Source organism: Triticum dicoccoides, chromosome 4B, assembly GCF_002162155.2.
Source record: "Triticum dicoccoides isolate Atlit2015 ecotype Zavitan chromosome 4B, WEW_v2.0, whole genome shotgun sequence".
In the NCBI taxonomy this organism is placed as follows: domain Eukaryota; kingdom Viridiplantae; phylum Streptophyta; class Magnoliopsida; order Poales; family Poaceae; genus Triticum; species Triticum dicoccoides.
Window position 1 is genome coordinate 569320467 of NC_041387.1, and position 14411 is coordinate 569334877.

Sequence of the window (14411 nt, forward strand, 5' to 3'; positions counted from 1 at the left end):
ACTACTCTTCATGTGTATCAGCCATTTGAGCTGGCTATGGAAAAATCTAGAGTGAAAACAAGGTCTTCAGAGAAGGCAATGGTACCTGTTGAAGCATATATCTCGATGGTTACAAGGAGCTCCTCAGAGGAGGATTTAGAGATAGATGACCAGTCCTATATCCCACCTGAGGTGTATGCTCTAAGTTGCAATGTTTATATTTCTCATATGATGCATATGGTGTCTTGCATTGCTTAGTTTAGACATCATATGCACAATATTGAATTCTATCTGCTTAGTTTACAGATCATACATGCGAGTGCCAGCTGCTTAGTATATGAATCAATTATGTCAATTATATCATGCCATCATGTATACTTAGACAACATGTATGCGAATTATTTCATCCCAACCTATTTTAGAAAGACATCATATAGTTTTGTCATGTCATCCTGTTTAGGTACTCATCATATGTTCAATTATGCCATTATATCCTGTTAAGTTATCCATCATATATCTGAAACTATGTCATGCTATCATGTTTTGTTAGGCATCATATATGTGAAATTGTGTCATGTTGTCCTGTTTGGTTAGACAACATATACGTGAATTACCACATCTGTCTATCATACAATGTATGTACGTTCAATTTCTTTTCTTGTTTATCAGCCATTTGAATTGGAGGGGTGATGGCAGTATCTAAGGGAGCAAAAACCCGTTCTTCACAAAACACAGTGCTACCTGTCGATGCAGATAGAACCATGGTTGTACTGGCCCACAAACTAGCCCCACCACACATAATCGAGACTCTTCCAGATTGCACACTTACACCGTTGGGCAGAGAACCAACTACAACCCATCTAACCGCAACCCCAGCGGATAGTAACCCACTTATAGTTGACAAAGCACCATGTCCACCAGAGAGTACCCCCACACGAGCAGTTTGTAAAGCTACTGCAGTGCCCAAAGCACGAAGACCACCACAGCTAACCCAAACTCCACGTTTAAAGCAGAAGAGCAACTGTTCTCAGGTCAGATTCCGTAGCTATGGTCCATACTCCTTTGTTGTTGCATCACTGTATTTACTTATACCAACTACTGTCGAATTTGAAGGATCCAATTGAAACTCCAATGGCGCAACAGGTATGTTTTAAACCTATTTCTTTAACTGGATTGTAGTTCTAACTTCTTGCTCTATGTTGATTTCATTTTAAGTTCTATAAACAGTTATGTTCTCATGTGATGCACATTACAAGTGCTGCCAATGCTGTGTAGTTTCTCACACTTATATTCTATATGAGTTGAACTATGTCTCTATCTTGATTAGGGAACATAAAATAGAATGATATGGACAATATAGTGACCATAGTACATAGATATATGTTTGTTTCATGTTGTTATCCTGTCCACCTTACTAGTGAACCGGTTTACCAAAATGAGTTTCGTATACTACAAGCTAAACCTGTGATATGTCTGCTTGTTTCTCTTGTAGTATGCAAACAGAATATTGGAGAAGAGCACCCCACTATGCCATGGTAGAGAAAGTAATGCAGATAAGGTTCAAGATAGTGAGACAATCATGTTAGTCTCCAAGAAAGGTGATAAAAACGATCTTGTAGATAGTGAGAAAACCACACAGTACTGCATTTATGTAGTGTTCGAGTTACTGGCCAGTACCGCTGGCATAAGCTCTTCGAACTCACTGCCTGAATCACTTCGGCTTCTTCAGTCTCAGCTACAAGCTGAAAGCCATCAGTCAGTTGTGCTACAGCAAGAAGCCGAAGGACTGAGGATGTCCCTGCAGAATTCAGATGCGTACTTTCTTGTGCAACAGCAAACGCTGGAGGATTTAAGCGCCAAACAAGAGAAAGTTAATAAGCTTGCTAAGCATCTTGCCAGCATTCTGGGTACCCAGGATATTGTTTCTTGAACTCTTCTAAAGTGGTTTCAGCTCTGGACTTGTTTTGTTGCGGCGTTTATATGCCGCTTTGTTCCCTATATTTGCACTGGTGGCAAACTTCGATGCCCAGTGGATGTAATATGTGTAATAGCCGTGATAGCCTAGCATAAGTTGCTTGCTTAGTTATTTCCTTGTTGTCTTGTTTATTTGTTTGCTTGTAGTTAGTGCAGTTCTTTTTTCTGCGGTTTGCTAGTGGCTGCAATAACCTATTTTTTTAAACTAGGCCACAAATAACCATGGGCTAATATTTACTATAGTGACACTGGGCCTCCTACAGGCCGTAGAAACGGTGGGCCTTCTACGGGCCGTATAAACAGTAGGCCTTCTATGGGCTGTAGAAACAATGGGCCTTCTACGGGCCGTAGAAACAATGGGCCTTCTGCGAGCCGTATCATCAATGGGCCTTATACGGGCCGTAGGATAAATTGGCCAAACATGGGCCAATAACAGGCCGCATTATCGCCATAAACTGGCTAGAGTTGGAATCGTCCATTCATGGGCCGACCATACGGGCCATCGTTAATAGGACATATTTGATGATGCTATGAAAACGGCCCAACATATTAACGGACCGCAAACGGGCCGACTGTAACCACGGGCTGAATTTGGCCCACAAGCAGAAAATGACAGTAATGGGCCGTAAGTATACGAATGCTGGAAATGAGCCCAAGAATAAATGGGCTCTGAGAAGGTCGAAAGATAACATGGGCTGGAAACGGCCCAATGGAATAACGGGCCGTTAATGGGTATAAAGTGATACACTGTTCATTACGGGCCAGTTTCACCACGGGCCGTTAATGGGTGTGAAGTGATACACTGTTCATTACAGGCCAGTTTCACCACGAGCCATTAATAGGCCAAGAGTTACATAGGGCCTCATATGGGCCGAAAGACGTCATGGGCCATACAAGGGCCAGAAGTGAAAACGGCCTGGAATCATATTAGATGGCCCAGATGACGCTACTGGGCCTAATTCGGATAGGGCGTAACGGGCCTTGGGTTAGCGGGCTGTAAATGGGCTATATGCGAACAAGCCGTTAACAGGCTTTACATGGGCCGGCCCTCCATCTTTTAACCAAGTCAAACGGGCCAGCCTTTTCACAGGAATGGGCCTCTGTTGTGTCGTGCCACGTGTCGACGTATCATAGGCGCCTTCTGTCGAATGAGTGGATGACATCTGTCCCAATGATGAGCCGACACGTGTTTCCTCCAGCCAATGATGATTTTACACGTGGAAAATCCCCATTGGTCGGGGCTGTTAACGGGTTATTGGATCCAAAACCCGACCCGATAGCTTAACGATGTTCTGTTACGGTGGATGCCACGTGTCGGTCACCCTTGACGAAAGCACATCTGTGACGCGCGATTTATCGTCATGGAAGTGGACACTTCCGTGATGATAATTTTGGTAATGTCATGGAACACTTCTACGACAGCACAGGTATGACTATCTTGATTCTGTCATAAATTTGTCATGGATGTACATGCATGACAGAAAACGTGACCTACTGTGACAAACACGTATCATCACGGAAGTGTATTTTTTTGTAGTGTTTTCTCATTTCTGCAAACCATGCAATACCATAGGATGCGCACTGTGCTTTTCATGGCAAAGACGGAGTTCCTGAAGGTAAATGTGGATAATGCTACATTCAGTTGTATTATGGGTCATAAGAGTATATAACAACAATTGAATTACTTGAAATAATAAACTAGAGTTCTTCCTAATTTCTACTTGCATACCACTCAGTTCTTAACTATGTGACTGTGCACTTTAGTTTCATGATTGAAGAGCTAGACTGGAATTTCATCAGAGCAAAGCAGGACCAAATTGCTTTTCTATTTGGTGTGGATGGTCACTAGGGTCTTCTCTCCCTGTCAATAATGAAATGATTTATGTGTATATTCCATGTTGTCGATTTATGTGTATATTCCATGTTGTCGACGATATAGTTTAAATTTCAAATTGATCAGTTCAATTACTTGAGAACATCATTGGTATAAAACATATGCTCTGAATAATGTAGTTTTTCTTAATAAAAAACTCCCAAAGAAATGTTGTGCTAAGCAAAAACATTTTCGTTTAAATCAACATGTCGCATGCAAGTTCTTCCATTATACCATGGATATTGTTTGTCAGTTTTTTACACCTGTTTATATACTTATTGGGTTTACAACAATGTGATTTTTCATACTGTGGATTTTGCTAGGTCGTTAATTTGTTGTCATTTTGGACAACTATATAACAACAGTCATGTCTCTAATCTTCCCCAATCCTACTTTTATGCAGCCTGAACATGCAGACTAGTTGATGGAAGGCATACCACGTATGTTCAACTTTTTTATCCAAGTCGGACGTTATTTATTTGTCCAATCTAATACTGTACTAAGTGGAGGCTTAAATGATTGCTTTGAAAGAATCTATTGTGAGAGATTTATGGTTGTACTGTTCTAGTATCATACTTACTAATTTTGTATCTTCAGAAATGGGCATCGAGGCTTAAGGTAAGGCACAATGACCACCAAACCTGAAATGAACAAGTTTCCTACAGAGTTACTGTTGATGTATCTTATATACTAGAAGTATGAACTAAATGAGTATAATGACATTGTCTTAGTCTTCAACACATTTCTTTTGGTTATATGGATGTGTCTTATGCCTTGATTCTTTTATTGTACATAACTTATGGGAGTTCAATCGGTGTTTGTTGTCTAGGCATAGATTGGGTACTCTTATATTACTTCTACGCTTCTGAATAAGTGCCTATAGATCTATTTGATTTGTTAGTTCATATCAAACTACTACAAAGTATACGTAAGAATATTTGTCCCCCTATCAGCAACGCCTTCAATTAAACATGGGGGGATTCTTTCATTATTCGAGGCTTTCATTTGAAGATTATTGGCAACTCATTGGAGGCTCAGTGTCCTACATCAGATGAAAACAAATGATGCCTCCTACATAAACATTATTTGCATTTCAAGTTCCAGCCTATCCAGAGGTATGTTACAGAGCGAATGCTTCTGGGATTTATCTCCCTGCTGCCGGTGTCCCAAGGGGTGGTCTAAACGACAATGTATTCCACCTCTATTTTAAAATTTTAGAACTAAATCAAACTCTTCCTGAGGTAACAAGCTGATCTTATAGTATGTTAATTATGAAAGCATCATGCCTTCTCCTTTTAATATGAATTCCTTGCATCCAATTGCCCAAGATCATTACCCGTATAGAAACATATTGTATTCCCCAGATAAGGATGACACCAGCACAATATAATGCATCTTTGCTACTATATCTTGCTTTTATAAAACAATGTATGCTATTGTCAAGTGATCCCATTATTTCCTTTTAATTTATCATGGTACCATGTAATGGGAGATAAGTATCCATTAAGCTGGTTCTAAGCAATCACATATGTATATTTCGAATACTCGGCTCGCTCTTGCGTTTTGCGCCATGGGCGCAACATGTTATGTAGTGTGAACAAATGGCAAGCATATGCTTTTGCCTTCAAAAACACTTAAAATATAGATGCCTACCAAGACTTATATGTTTATTATCCTTTTGGATCTTATGTAATCCCCTAAGACCATCTTGTGCATTTGACTGTCGGTTATTTGCTACTTAGACTGTTGTGTGGTATGCTTTTGAAACAGCCATGATGAAAGAAATATATGCTTTCGCCTTCAAGTACACGTCCAAAGGCCTCTACATGATTGTCTATCCAATCTAAGTAGATCACTAGAGTTCTTTACTAAATGACTTAGTATTAGTATAAGAGTAGGGAGTCCTGGATTAGGGGGTCCTCGGACAGCCGGACTGTATACTTTGGTCGGACTGTTGGACTACGAAGATACAAGATTGAAGACTTCGTCCCATGTCCGGGTGGGACTCTCCTTTGCATGGAAGGCACGCTTGGCGATTTGGATATGTAGATCTCCTTCTCTGTAACCGACTCTGTGTAACCCTAGCCCCCTCCGGTGTCTATATAAACCGGAGGGTTTAGTCCATAGGACAAGAACAACAATCATAATCATAGGCTAGCTTCTAGGGTTTAGCCTATACGATCTCGTGGTAGATCAATTCTTGTAATACTCATATCATGAAGATCAATCAAGGAGGAAGTAGGGTATTGCCTCCATCGAGAGCATCGAGAGGGCCCGAACCTGGGTAAACATTGTGTCCCCTGCCTCCTATTACCATTAGCCTTAGACGCACAGTTCGGGACCCCCTATCAGAGATCCGCCGGTTTTGACTCCGACATAAGTACCTGTCGGGACTTTTATATTTGACATCATTTTGGATCTTATGTAAAACAAACCACAATCATGTGCGTATGACTATCGCTTGCTTGTTGCATACAGTATGACATCTAAGGAATTTCTGCATGCCATGAAGAATAGCAGCTATGAAGAGTTGGCTCGAATAAGTTGTTCTAAACATCCAGCGATACATCTGTCTAACATATATTTGGCTATCTACATGCCTTGCTCATAACAGCAAATGGTCATTTGTAAGCTTCTTAGAAAACATTTATCATCAGCGACCATCTATCTATCATCAAACCTTACTGATTTTCATATGTTTCATTTTGTGTTTACATATTTTAATGCACACTCTTCCAGTATTTGGCTTGCACTCGGCCTTTGCGCCATTGTCGCAACGGGTCATCTAGTACGGGAAAGGAGAGAAGGGCCTCAAGGGGTGGTCGTGCGCCCCCCATGGGCTGGTACGAACATGGAGTAGGGGGGCGCCCCCCACCTTCCTTCTCCCCTCTTCCTCCTCCCATCCTTCTCCTACTAGGAATAGGTAAGAGGAGGGGAATCCTACTTGGACTGGGGAGTCCTAGTAGGATTCCCCACACCAGCCGCGCCCCCCTTGGGACGGCCACCTCTTCCCTCCTCACCTTTATATACATGGCCAGGGGGCACCCCATAGACACACAAGTTGATCTTTAGCCGTGTGCGGTGCCCCCTCCATAGTTTTCCCCCTCGGTCATATCGTCGTAGTGCTTAGGCGAAGCCCTGCACCGGTAACTTCATCATCACCGTCACCACGTGTAACATCCCAAATTTCCAATTTGGAATGTTATACTAAGATCATTCATGCTAGAAACTTCCGTGTGCAGCTACAAGCTATTATGGACTCTAACATAGTTGAGTAAGTTGCAAGACCTCTTTCAGTGGTGGGCTAGCAGATGCAGGGGAAAGTAGGTGTAACTGTCCACCCAGAGTAAAGAGTTATTATTTCAAAAAGACTGTGTCTCGATTCTCCGACCATGGATGTATTCGAGTCTTGTGGGGAAAGTGCGCAAACCTCTGCAGAGTGTACAAACTAATCATGGTTAGCCGTGTCCCCGGTTATGGACATCTTGAGTATCTAGTTCCTGGATTATCATGTTGATCTCATCACTCTTAATATAATTTGATTGGGTTTAATGATGATGTTTAATTGGGATTGAGTTGGAGGAACCTTCTCAATGTTTAACAACCACCATGATAGTTAAATAAATTTATTCCTTTGTTGTAGGAAAAAATTGGCTTTATGCAAAACAGTAACCATAGAGCTTTCCACCAGCCATATATGCATGTAGTGATAGCAATTATTCTGTTCATTACTCTCTTGTGTTACATTGATAGCATATTCCATGTGCTGATCCGTTTCGGGTTACAACGTTCATGTTGCAGACTTTTCAGACGATGAGTAAGGTGCCTTAGGTCATGATCTTTCACTCAGTGATGCCGTTGGAGTTGATGGACACACTTTATCTTCCAAGCCTTCCGCTGTTATCGATGTTAGATGGCCTTAAGCCATATTTATTATAATAAGTTCTCTTTGAGACATTCGATGTAATAAGTGTGTGAGTGCTACTCTGTTATAAATCCTTGAGTACTATGCATGTCAGCATTACCGATCCAGGGATGACACTGATGCACAGAGATTAGACTGTTTGAGGTTTGGTTGCTACAAGATGGTATCAGACCATACGCTGACTATAGGACACGACCATTAAGCTAAAGCCCTAGATCACTACTCTCTTCTCATTTCTGACTCCTCTCCCTTTTCTACTCTTTAGGATGGCGGATGCAAGGAACAAGTTCACTCAACCGGATGAAGATACACCTTTTGGACGCCACTTGAAGGAAGTTACTAGGTACTTGAAGATTGGAATACCAAGCTTTTCCGGGACCTACATCGCCACTTTACCAGAGGAGGAGCGTTGGATGATTCAAGTTCAAGATCCAAGAAGGACGTTCATGCTAGTCACTGAGCCCATAGAGTTTTCCTTTGATGCACCAACCTGGAGTTTAGGAAAGAGCATGGCAGCCCACATCACCATGGGGCGCATTGGAGAAGTTTACCACAAGGATCTCAAGGATACTATCTACCAGATTGGAAGGGAGTTGACCACTACAGGATGCACAGATGCCGAGAGAGTGCGTTTTGCCGCACATCAACTTGATGGACCCGCAACATCATGGTGGGATAATTTCACAACCACTTACCATGTCGACACTGTCACATGGGATCAGTTTCAGCATGCTTTCCGCAGTGCCCATGTTTCAGCAGGAGCTATGGCCATGAAGAAGTGCGAGTTTCACAACTTGTGCCAAGGAGGACGCACAATAGGCCAGTATGTGGATGATTTTAGTAAGTTAGCACGTTATGCCCCAGATGACATTGCTACGAATACAGCAAAGCAGGAGAAGTTTTTGGAAGGACTGAATGATGACCTGAGCATGCAGTTGATGGTGGCAACCTTCGACAACTACCAGGAGTTGGTAGATAGAGCTCTCATGATAGAAGGGAAGCAGCAACAGATTGACAACTGCAAGAGGAAGTATAGACAAGGGAAGTACAATTCTGGAGCTCGACAGAAGCCTCATTTTACCCCAAACTCGGGAGGACCCCTTCATCATAACAATGGAGGTCACAATCACAATGGAGGGAGTTCGCACAACCATAGTGGCCCTAAGAATGGGAATGGGAATGGAGGAAGCAACGGCAAGAGCCGTTCCAACCCAGCAACGCCCGCCAAGAATGATCTAAGTCACATTACTTGCTATAAGTGCCAGAAGACTGGACATTATGCCAATGAATGTCCTGAATTTAAGAATGGAAAAGGTAATGGAAACTCTAGGAAGAAGCCTAACCCTTTCCACAGGGAACAAGTGAACCACATTAACGTGGAGGAGGTTGAAACACAGCCGGAGGCAGTAATAGGTATGTTTTTGGTTAAGACATTTACTACAATCGTTCTTTTTGATACTGGTGCATCGCATTCATACATATCAAGGGGTTTGTGGATAATTATAAACTACCCACCAAAGTTCTTAGAACACCTATGTTAGTAAGCTCGCCAGGAGCGGAGCATCTGGCAAGCCAAGGATGTTTTCAGATGCCATTGACCATACGTAGGCATGTTTTCCCCTCAAACATGATAATTCTGAAGTCGCAAGGTTTGGATGTGATTTTGGGTATGGATTGGCTATCGATGTATGGAGGAAACATCAATTGCGCCAGTAAGTCAATTATGCTTACCACCCCAAAAGGAAGGAGGGTCAAGTATGTCTCTCGGCATGTGCCGAAGAGGACTCAAGTGAATTCCTTATTAGGAGTTGTATAGGAGGAAGTACCAGTTGTGAAGGATTTCCCTGATGTAATCCCAGAACAGTTGCCAGGCATGCCATCGGATAGAGACATTGAGCTTTTGATTGAGCTTTTGCTAGGCACAGGTCCAATATCTAAGAGACCATATAGGATGCCCGCAAAGGATCTGGAGGAAATTAAGAAGCATATTACGGAGTTATTGGATAAAGGATATATTCGCCCAAGTTCGTCACCTTGGGGATCACCGGTACTTTTAGTGGAGAAGAAGGATGGGACATTGAGGATGGTTGTTGATTATCGTGGATTGAATGAAGTAATAATCAAGAACAAGTACCCACTACCGATGATCAATGATTTGTTTGACCAGTTACAAGGAGCTAAAGTATTTTCCAAGATCGATCTGCGATCAGCATACCACCAGCTAAAGATTCAAGAGCAGGATATACCTAAGACAACTTTTACCACAAGGTACGGGCTATATGAGTATACCGTTATGTCATTTGGTCTGACTAACTCACCTGCCTATTTCATGAATATGATGAACAAGGTGTTTATGGAGTTTTTGGATAAGTTTGTCATGGTGTTCATTGATGATATATTGGTCTACTCAAAGAATGAAGAGGAGCATAAGGAGCATTTGCGTTTGGTACTTGGGAAGCTCAGAGAACATCAGTTATATGCCAAGTTCAGCAAGTGTGAGTTTTGGTTGAAGGAAGTTGGATTCCTTGGACATGTTATATCCGGAGAATGAATAACAGTAGACCCCACCAAGGTTGTCACTGTGACAAATTGGGAAGCACCCACATCAGTTGGAGAGATCCGGAGTTTTCTTGGACTCGTAGGTTACTACCAGAGGTTCATTGAGAATTTCTCAAAAATTGCAAAGCGCATGACGGAGTTGTTGAAGAAGGATACAAATTTCAAATGGACTGAGGAATGTGAGGCCAGTTTTTAGGAGTTGAACAAACATTTGGTTACAGCCCCAGTGTTGATTCTTCCAGATCAACGCAAGGATTATCAAGTGTATTGCCACGCTTCTCGTCGAGGACTTGGAGCAGTGCTTATGCAGGAGGGAAGGGTTGTTTCATATGCCTCACGACAACTTAAACCCCATGAGTTGAACTATGCTACACACGATTTGGAGCTAGCAGCCATAGTGCATGCATTGAAGACATGGAGATATTTTCTCATCAGAAACCACTGTGAGGTGTACACGGATCACAAGAGTTTGAAGTATATCTTCATGCAGAAGGAGTTGAATCTCAGGCAAAGGAGATGATTGGAGCTCATCAAGGATTATGATATGAGGTTGCATTATCATCCCGGAAAGGCTAACGTAGTAGCTGATGCATTGAGTCGCAAGAGCCATGTCAGTACACTAATGACCGGAGAGTTACCCCAGGAGTTAGCAGAGGATCTTCACGAGCCAAGTTTGGAAATAGTTCCGAGAGGCTATGTAGCAGCATTGGAAATTCAGTCTACTTTCATGGATAAGATCAGGGAAGTTCAGAAGGCGGACAAGGAGATCGCCAACATAAAGGAAAGGATGAGCAAAGGAAAGGCTAAAGGATTTTGTGAGTATGAGCACGATATGTTATGGTTTGAGGACCGTGTATATGTGCCTAATGACCCGGAGATCAGGAAGTTGATTCTGCAGGAGGCGCATGATTCACCGTATTTGATTCACCCAGGAAACACCAAGATGTACCTGGATTTGAAGGAAAGTTTCTGGTGGACCAGAATAATGAAGGATATTGCTGAGTATGTAGCAGTTTGTGATGTATGTTAGAGAGTGAAGCCAGAGCATTATAAGCAAGCAGGATTGCTACAGCGAATGCCGATACCCGAATGGAAGTGGGATAAGCTAGGCATGGATTTTATCATGGGATTGCCCAGGACTCATTCAGGCTATGACTCGATATGGGTTGTAGTCGATCGGTTGACGAAAGTAGCTCATTTCATCCCAGTGAAGACCACTTACACTAGTGCTAAATTGGCAAAGATATACATGACCAGGATCGTATGCCTGCATGGAGTTCCGAGGACCATTGTATCAAATAGAGGAACCCAGTTTACCTCAAAGTTCTGGAATCAGTTGCATGAAACTTTGGGTACCAGGCTTGAGTTTAGTACAGCCTGTCATCCACACACAGATGGACAGACCGAAAGAGTCAATCAGATTCTGGAGGACATGTTGAGAGCTTGTGCGCTAGATTATGGATCTAGTTGGGATGACCATTTGCCATATGCAGAGTTCTCTTACAACAACAACTATCAAGCCAGTTTGAAGATGGCCCCTTTCGAAGTGTTGTACGGAAGGAGGTGCAGGACACCGTTGTTGTGGGACAAAGTTGGAGACCGTTAGTTTTTTGGACCAGATTTGATTAAAGAATCTGAAGAGAAGGTTAAGCTAATACACGATAGACTCAAGGTAGCCCGGTCTAGGCAGAAGAGCTATGCGGATTCGAAACGCAAGGAGACAGTTTACGAAGTCGGAGACAGAGTGTATCTTTGGGTGTCCCCACTTCGAGAAGTTAAGCGTTTTGGAGTTAAGGGAAAGTTAGCACCACGTTTTGTGGGACCATACAAAGTTTTGGAACGTATGGGAGAAGCTCCCTACAAGTTGGAATTGCCCGAAGGATTGACAGGAGTTCACGATGTGTTCCATGTTTCCCAGTTGAAGAAGTGCCACGCAGAGATGGTTGATATCCCTCTAAGAGACACAGTGCCACTGGAAGTGATTCAGTGGATAGCAATTTGACCTATGAGGAGAAACTAGTGAAGATACTCGAGTTTGCCAGCCGAATCACCCGCAGCAAGGTTATCAAGTTTTGCAAAGTTTAGTGGAGCCACCATACCGCGGATGAAGCCACCTAGGAAAGAGAGGAAGATCTACGGAAGGACCACCCTCACCTATTTGCTAGCCAAACTGAATCTCGAGGGCGATATTCATCTTAAGGGGGTAGGTTTATAACATCCCAAATTTCCAATTTGGAATGTTATACTAAGATCATTCATGCTAGAAACTTCCATGTGCAGCCACAAGCTATTATGGGCTCTAGCATAGTTGAGTAAGTTGCAAGACCTCTTTCAGTGGTGGGCTAGCACATGTAGGTGAAAGTAGGTGTAACTGTCCACCCAGAGTAAAGAGCTATTGTTTCAAAAAGACTATGTCTCGGTTCTCCAACCATGGATGTATTCTAGTCTTGTGGGGAAAAGTGTGCAAACCTCTGGAGAGTGTACAAACTAATCATGGTTAGCCGTGTCCCCGGTTATGGACATCTTGAGTGTCTAGCCCCTGGATTATCATGTTGATCTCATCACTCTTAATATAATTTGATTGGGTTTAATGATGATGTTTAATTGGGATTGAGTTGGAGGAACCTTCTCAATGTTTAACAACCACCATGGTAGTTAAATAAATTTATTCCTTTGTTGTAGGAAAAAATTGGCTTTATGAAAAACAGTAACCATAGAGCTTTCCACCAGCCATATATGCATGTAGTGATAGAAATTATTCTGTTCATTACTCTCTTGTGTTACATTGCTAGCATATTCCATGTGCTGACCCGTTTCGGGCTGAAACGTTCATGTTGCAGACTTTTCAGACGACGAGTAAGGTGCCTTAGGTCATGATCTTTCACTCAGTGATGCCGTTGGAGTTGATGGACTCACTTTATCTTCCAAGCCTTCCGCTGTTATTGATGTTAGATGGCCTTAAGCCATATTTATTGTAATAAGTTCTCTTTTGAGACATTCGATGTAATAAGTGTGTGATTGCTACTCTGTTATAAATCCTCGAGTATTGTGCATGTCAGCATTACCGATCCAGGGATTACACTGATGCATAGAGATCAGACTGTTTGAGGTCTGGTCACTACACCACGACGTCGTGCTGACGGAACTCTCCCTCGGCCTCAGCTGGATCTAGAGTTCGAGGGACGTCACCGAGCTAAATGTGTATAGATCACGGAGGTGTCGTGCATTTGGTACTTGATCGGTTGGATCGCAAAGATGTTCGACTACATCAACCGTGTTACTTAACGCTTCCACTTTCATTCTACGAGGGTACGTGGACACACTCGCCCCTCGTTGTTATGCATCTCCAAGATAGATCTTGCGTGATCGTAGGATTTTTTTCGAAATTATCACGTTCCCCAACAATATCCCATTGAGGTAAGATAAGGATATTTCACAACTGTTGGCCTGTATTTTGCCACTTTCATCAGCAAATTAATTTCATTGTTTAGTGCAATACTTGTGCTCCCTAATTGACATGCCAAATCTTACATTGAAGGCGAAGCTTGTCTGTTATTGAACCAAGTGATGAACGGGAAGAACAAGCGGAAGAAAAACAAAAATCAACTCCCGGTGCTGTAATGAAGCACGGGAACTATGATGACACAAGTAATGATATAGTGTTGCATCTTAATTTATTGCTATGGCTGGAACGAGCAATTGTTTTGCCACTGATTTGCTGCCACTCTTAATGTAATATGTAATTTTCTGTACATGTGCAAACAGGGATCTTCTTTGAAGATACCATATATTTTAGTGGAACTGCACTAGAAGGTGTTGGAAACATTAAACTAATCGAGGAGTATATAGTAAGCATGGCAACCATAGTAGATACCAACAGATGGTTCCGGAGAAGTGCATGATTTGTATGCTCTACACAATAAGCCTCCCGACAAAGGTTGGTCCTCGCCCACAGATTTCATCCATATGATTGAGGTTTGTCATCTCTATTGGTGTTGTGCTACTGTTTAGATACTATCATGAGAAAGTGGTATTGTCCTTGAGAAGTGCTTCATCTGTGTTGTTCTAAATATTTCCTTTCCTTTTTTTCGAGCAAACAAG